General features: G+C 38.6%; 1 pseudogene; it reads left to right on the top strand.

Moving 5' to 3' along the window:
* The first annotated feature begins 326 nt into the window (after positions 1-326).
* On the top strand, positions 327-6,202 carry LOC149373328 (uncharacterized; annotated as a pseudogene).
* The last annotated feature ends 1,063 nt before the right edge of the window (positions 6,203-7,265 follow it).

The raw sequence follows: 7,265 nt of genomic DNA, 5'->3' as shown, positions 1-7,265 counted from the left end.
TCGTTTAACCGTCGCGTATAAGTACTCTTTTATACGTACTCTCCGCTCTTCGATCGTTACATCTGTGTATACACTTACCTTGCCGATTTTTCATTCAAATCAGTCGTCGGCTTCAAGTGAGCTTCCGAACCTTTTTTTTCCTGGGTACATACTTGATCAATCTTGTTTGCCTCGCGGAAAACGATAATTCGCTTTTTCCATTGCGAGCCTTCAAAATATAAATTATTGATCTCTCAATTTTCAAAACCGATATTTTAAACCGATATTTTAAACCGATAAACGATACAACTTTCTTTTCTCCGCTTTTTGAAAAGGTCTACAGCTAGCAAAATGAAGCTAATGCAGACTACAGTTCTGCTGGTCGCGCTGTGTGCCACTTCGGCGGTGGCGATGCTGCCCATGGGCAAGCAACGTATTTTACGGCTCGAAGGTACTCAGTGGAGGTAAGTGCCCTTGTTGTTGTTTTTATTTTCCCCAACACTATACATTCAACTATTGAGTAAATAAGGAAATTAATTTTTTTTCACGAAAATTCAGCTATTGAAACTCGTGCGATTGAAATCTTCGCTCAAACGATAATTGATATAGATCGGTTAAATAATTACTTATTTTTCGCGGTTATTATTTTTGATGTTCTGTTGATGCGCAAAAGACCCAACCAATCGGGTGCTCGAGGTAATTGTCCATCATTTTAATTATTACGCAATAATAGGTGTGCACTGTATATATAAGCAAGTGGAGCGAAGAATTTTTATGATACCCCTTATTCAATCGCGTATGTTGACGATGGAACGAGCCGGAAGCAGGAATCACCAGGAGAAAAAATTAAAAACACACAAATTGATTTACAAAGGAAATATATTCATTTGTTTAGTACAAAGCCTTGCAGGCGCCATACGCACCTTATTCGCTCGCAGCCCGAGAACATCTGCCGCTCGCCACAGCGAGCGAGCGTCGCGCCCCTTGCGCCGCCGCGCTCGTTCCTCCCCTCCGTTCTACCGCAGTTCCATACCCCGCATTTCGCCTGTTTCACGCGAGCTTCGACGTTAGGGCACTGTACGTCGATAGTGAAGGAGCAAACCGCCAAATTCAAAAACTGTACCAATTGATATCAAAGGAAACATCACGGCTTAATTCTTCGTGTCATCGAGACTACTTTTCAGCCTGAACGGCCCCAGACCTGCATCTGTGCACGCTAGTTTCGACCTTCAGTACAACCGGAACTTCTCGCTCCTATCGAGGTCTGTGATAACAAACGGTGGCTTGACGGCCGCGAGCTTCTCGCGCCTAAACAAGTCGCCTCGATGACTCCACAAAGAAGGCAAATTGACACCCCCGTCGTATATTCACTGTTTGCTCCTCCCCACCCGACCGCATTCAATCATTGCATCATACGTTAGCCAAATTACATGTGTTTTATCTCTGAGGTACACAGTAACGTTGCCCCTTCAAACTCGCAACCTTTAAATGCCTATTTTCGTCTGTTACAGCGTACTTGGCAGAGTAAGTCTCAAAGTTACAGGAAACGATTATTCGCCGCGTATGCGAACAAAGACTGGAGGTTTTTCTTACACGTAGCAATTCAGAAATACTAGTGGGAGAAGCTTTAAATCGATTTTATCATTATACCTTGTGTTTTTCCGGCAACTCTGAATTTTATTTTATTTTATTTTTTACATCTGTTCATTGGAACAGTCGTTAAAAAATTTTCTTTGATGTATACTATAGCATTAACTGATAAAATAAAAACAATCTTACGAGTAAAGTGTATCCCTATACGCGTAGAAGAGCGAAGATAATATTTAAAGATCGAAAATAAAATAAAAAAACCCGCAAGCCGATTCGTTTTTGAGATATTTCAACGACGAAGTAATATTATTTGTATAAATATATGGGCCTCTGACGTATTATCATTCTATGGCGAAGGTCAACTGGTTTCAAACTATACTTGTGTACACCCATACAAGGTTCATTTTTTGCACGTGGAGGTATACATTTGATACAGGTTTTTACTCGATGACTTAAATTTATTTATGAAGTGCACCTTTGTTATACCTCCGATTTATTTATCAACCTTGAATCAATGAGAAACAATTTTCCAAGACTTGGGACACACTAAGTATTTCGTTGCGCTAATCCCGGAAAAAGGGGAATTTTTTTTCGAGGATCATAGAAATGGTTTGAAATCTCTTGGCCGGTTATAAGGAAAAAATATTTTTCTCTTAAAATAAATTTAAAAAATTGTTGCTATTTTAAAATTAGAAAATGCGGTAATTACGCAGAAGTGGTGCTCCACCCCAATTTGAATCTTTAAATTTTTTTATGGTTTCGAGCCATTTTCTAATAATTATAAGGTGGGGAAAGACGTTTTTTACCATTTTTACGAAAGTGAAATTTTTTTCTGTAATTGAAGCGAAATATGTCGTGGGTTGGGAACAAAAATTGCAAAGAAAAAAAAATGAACATACATGGTTTTCAACAAACACACAGCAACCAGTTGTGATAGCCACACATGCGGCCAGCACGCCAGGTGTACGATGAGCGAGGGCCGGCCGGTTTGTTCGTGTTTGAATCTGTACGATGGCGATCCTCTTACGAGGTGCGAGCGTGTCGAATGCATCAGTAAGTATTTATTATTATTATAATCATCATCATCATCATCAGCCACAATGTCAGTTTTTACGTTTCGTATACCTGCAACATACTTAATTGGCAATGCCTAATCTATCATCGAGCACTTACGTCACCATAAAAAGGTGTGCGCGTGTATATATATTTACGGAAATATAGTACATACAAGTGGAGTATCAAGCTCACTTGTATATACCATAATTGCATGGCAAACGATTATATTATTACGCACGGCGAACGCGCAAGGTCACGTAGCCCCTTTTTTTGGTTCCTCATCGAGCCTTATTTCGTAATCTTTTCATCACACATTTCTGGATCGCGTTATTGACTAGTTCTCACAATTTATTTTATTTTTTTTATCTTCTTCTATTACGATTCGAACAACTACTATACCGATTAACTCGTTTCTTTTCTGAAAATAAAATAAATGCGAGTTAAAAAGAAAAATAGTGCAATTCAATAAAGGGTGTGCATGGTCACTTTGATCAACAATCATTAACCGAGCGCGTATATGTTTTTTAAATTACCAATACTAAAATATAATTTAAAAATTTTTAACGGGAATCAATGGGGATTAAAAATCCTGCAAATAAAAGAAATAATATATCTGTTTTGTCCCCGAAATTGCAGTAAACGAGGATTGCATTGGAAGCCGCACCTGCAGTGGGAACCGATGCATCGATCCGTGTACCTACGCCTGCGGCACAAACGCGCTCTGCCAGACGGTCAACCACATACCGGTGTGCAACTGAGGAGCTGGAAACGAAAAGGGCGCATAAGTTGAGAAACACGTAAAAGTATTGTCCAAGGAGTAAATTTTTCAAACTCACCATATCGATTTTTAAAAAATACTAGCTTGTATAGAATGAAAATCCACACCTTTTTTACATTTACAACTTTTTGAATGAAGTCGTACTTTTTGAGATAAGAAATAGAAAACCGCATTTCTTGAAAACTCAAATTCAATCACTTTTAAAAACATAAATTGCTGTTTCTCAGTCAATTATGATAGAAATCGTTTGAAATTTAGTACGGGTACGTGGAATGCCTCAGCGCTGCCGATGAATTAATCAGATTTAGTTGAATTTTTTATAATTAATTAATATTTAATTAGAAGTAGGTAGTGCACGGATTACGAAGGTTGTCAACTTCAATGAAATAAATTGTGCGGGAAAGTTTCAACTTGACAAAACTTTCAGCGACAAAGTTGTTCCTCAATATTCGAAGAAGTTTTCCTAAAAGTTTCAAATCGATTTATCAAAAAACAGCCGAGATAGAGAACTTTTTGTAACAACGTGCACGGATGGTAGGCAATAAGCTGTCATCGGCATGCAGCAGATGGCCTAACCTGATTGTCTTTAATTCTTTACAAGATTTCATCATTTATATTATTCATTTCAGGAGCGTAGGTATTCTTGAAGAACAGCCAAAATATAGAACTTTGTATAAATAGAACGTGCACAGCTGACAATAACTGAGCCACGGCGGTCGCCCAGCTCAACAACACCATCAGGTTAGGCCGTCTGCTGCATGCCGGTGACAGCTTATTGCCTACCATCCGTGCACGTTGTTACAAAAAGTTCTCTATCTCGGCTGTTTTTTGATAAATCGATTTGAAACTTTTAGGAAAACTTCTTCGAATATTGAGGAACAACTTTGTCGCTGAAAGTTTTGTCAAGTTGAAACTTTCCCGCACAATTTATTTCATTGAAGTTGACAACCTTCGTAATCCGTGCACTACCTACTTCTAATTAAATATTAATTAATTATAAAAAATTCAACTAAATCTGATTAATTCATCGGCAGCGCTGAGGCATTCCACGTACCCGTACTAAATTTCAAACGATTTCTATCATAATTGACTGAGAAACAGCAATTTATGTTTTTAAAAGTGATTGAATTTGAGTTTTCAAGAAATGCGGTTTTCTATTTCTTATCTCAAAAAGTACGACTTCATTCAAAAAGTTGTAAATGTAAAAAAGGTGTGGATTTTCATTCTATACAAGCTAGTATTTTTTAAAAATCGATATAGTGAGTTTGAAAAATTTACTCCTTGGACAATACTTTTACGTGTTTCTCAACTTATGCGCCCTTTTCGTTTCCAGCTCCTCAACTGTCCTCCAGGTCACACGGGCAATCCTCTGCACAATTGCGTCTACGACCCTGGCAAGTACATTTTTTCTTTTTTTTTTCTTTTTTTCTCAATGTTATGAACAACTACATACATTTACTCCCTGGCGTAAAAGTAAATTTCATGATGATATCCCAAACAGAGGCGCCGTGCAAGAGCCCAAATCCTTGTGGGGCCAACACCAAGTGCGAAGTCAAGAACGGCGTGGCGGTGTGCTCTTGTTTGTCGGGATACCGAGGGCGTCCTCTCGAAGGCTGCCGTCACGAGTGCGAGTCCGACTTTGGCTGTCCCCAGCACCAGCACTGCTCGAAGGACTTTCGCTGCGAGAGCCCGTGCGCCTCCGTATGCGCCGAGAGCGCCGAGTGCAACGTCATCAACCACCGAGCCAACTGCGCCTGTCCCAAGGTCATCATCATCATACACATCTTTTAAACCACATATACATTACATACGTAAAATACATAACCATTGAAATTTTTTTTCTCATTCTTGCAGAATTGGCTGGGTAACCCGCTCATATCCTGCCAGCCCGAGTGCACCCAGCACTCCGACTGTCCTGCCGGCAAGCCTGCCTGCCTCTATCAGAAATGCGTCGATCCTTGCGAGGGCACCTGCGGCACCAACGCCAATTGCGAGCTCCGCGACGTAACGCCCGTCTGCAGTTGTCCCAAGGACAAAACTGGCGACCCCTTCGTTTTCTGTCGGCCCTTCACCGATTGTATAATATATACATACATACGTGTATTAAATTAATATTAGCGCGTACATTATGCAAAATGCCCCCGATAACAACAATAACTCTTTGGGGCTACAATGTTCATTGACTTGCAGAGGACCTGTGCAGCGGGAATCCGTGCGGTGCCAACGCCGAGTGCCGACCGGGCCATGACAACACGGGTAAGAAGCGCCCGGTGTGCAGGTGTCCCCACGGCTATGTTGGAAACGCGCTAATCAGGTACACGTGTGTATATATATTGCATTGTATGCAATTTGATCTGATTTAAGTGATGTATGACATATTATGTTATCAGTTGTAAGAGGGGCGAGTGCTTGTCCAACAACGAGTGCCCGGACAATCAGGCGTGCATCAACTTTGCCTGTCAGAACCCGTGCACGGGCCATGAGTGCGGTTTAAATGCCAATTGTACACCTAGAAGACACATTGCAGTGTGCCAGTAAGTATTATTAATCATACTAAAAGAAATACACGCCAAGTATCAAGGAGGTATAAAAAAAATACATTAAGAGTGATAAAATTTATGTAAATTATTCAATACGTGGGTATCGATGAATTGATAAAACAAAAAATTATCACTTACTTTTCAGGTGCGCCGAGGGTTACCGAGGGGACGCACTCTTCTCCTGCAATCCCATCGAGGGTGGCCGTGCAGCCAACTACTACGGTCGCTACGCGCGCTACTGATTCTTATTTTTATTCCGAGCAACTGTTTTTTTTTTTTTTTTTTTTTTTTTTTTAATTTGGATATTAGGGTAGTTCCCACTATCTACTTATGTTGTACATAAATAACGTGTTCGATCCCTCCCTGTTTTCCACCTGTTGCAGTATTTTTAAGTTATTTCTCTCAGCTTATGGAGGTAATTGACCTTGTTTTTGTATACAACCGCTTTTATAACTATTCTCATTGTTTGATATATACATATACACACGTATATATTGAGCGTTTTACATTTGTGCCATTCTAGTCAAAATGTCGAATCGACGATTAAACGTTATTTATTTTGCACGCCAACTGATATGTATAACGAATTTGCCTAATTTATCACATAAATTGTAGATGAAAAATAAAACGATAAGTACGAGAAATTTTAATACAATAGCTATTGTTTTATTTTCTTGTGACTGTCTATTTATATTACATGGGATGACTATTTCGGATTTCATAGACTTCATGTTCAAAAAAACAACGAAAGAGACAAAAGAATCTGTAGCATATGCCTTTTTTGATAAAATTGTATGGTAAATTTCTACATGAACTAATTGATAAGATCTGAAATGCTGACGTTATTTTTATTTTCTTATACCGAATTTGAAAAGTAGCGTTCAAGGGATGCTTAATTCCAATAATACTAAATATCGTATTTTGTGGCCTGAAAAAAGTAAAGTACTGGTATTATCAGTGGCTTTGAATGTTGAGTGTCAAAAAAATTTATTTAACATGTGACGACAATTGATTGATATGTATTAAATTCCATGATCTTAACATGTTTTTTTTGCTTGATATGATCTATGAGGTATGTATGAAAGGGAATTTAGGACTTGCTTAAAAATTACTAGACTCAAACCTTTATAAAACTATGATGATGTATTAATCAATTATTTACAAAAGTATATTACAATCTGCTTTCTCGTTTGGAAAAAAATAAAAAAAAACGAAAAACGACAAAATATCAACAGATTAAATGAAAAACATTTAATTGACACATCATTGTTCTTTGTTTTTCGCTTTTTTAGGCATTATAAAACAGCTTCGCGGTTGAATTT

This window comes from Copidosoma floridanum, unplaced genomic scaffold, assembly GCF_036245765.1.
Source record: "Copidosoma floridanum isolate Cflo_tuat_1 unplaced genomic scaffold, Cflo_Japanese_pri ptg000032l, whole genome shotgun sequence".
Lineage (NCBI taxonomy): Eukaryota > Metazoa > Arthropoda > Insecta > Hymenoptera > Encyrtidae > Copidosoma > Copidosoma floridanum.
This window is presented reverse-complemented; position numbering and strand designations above follow the sequence as displayed.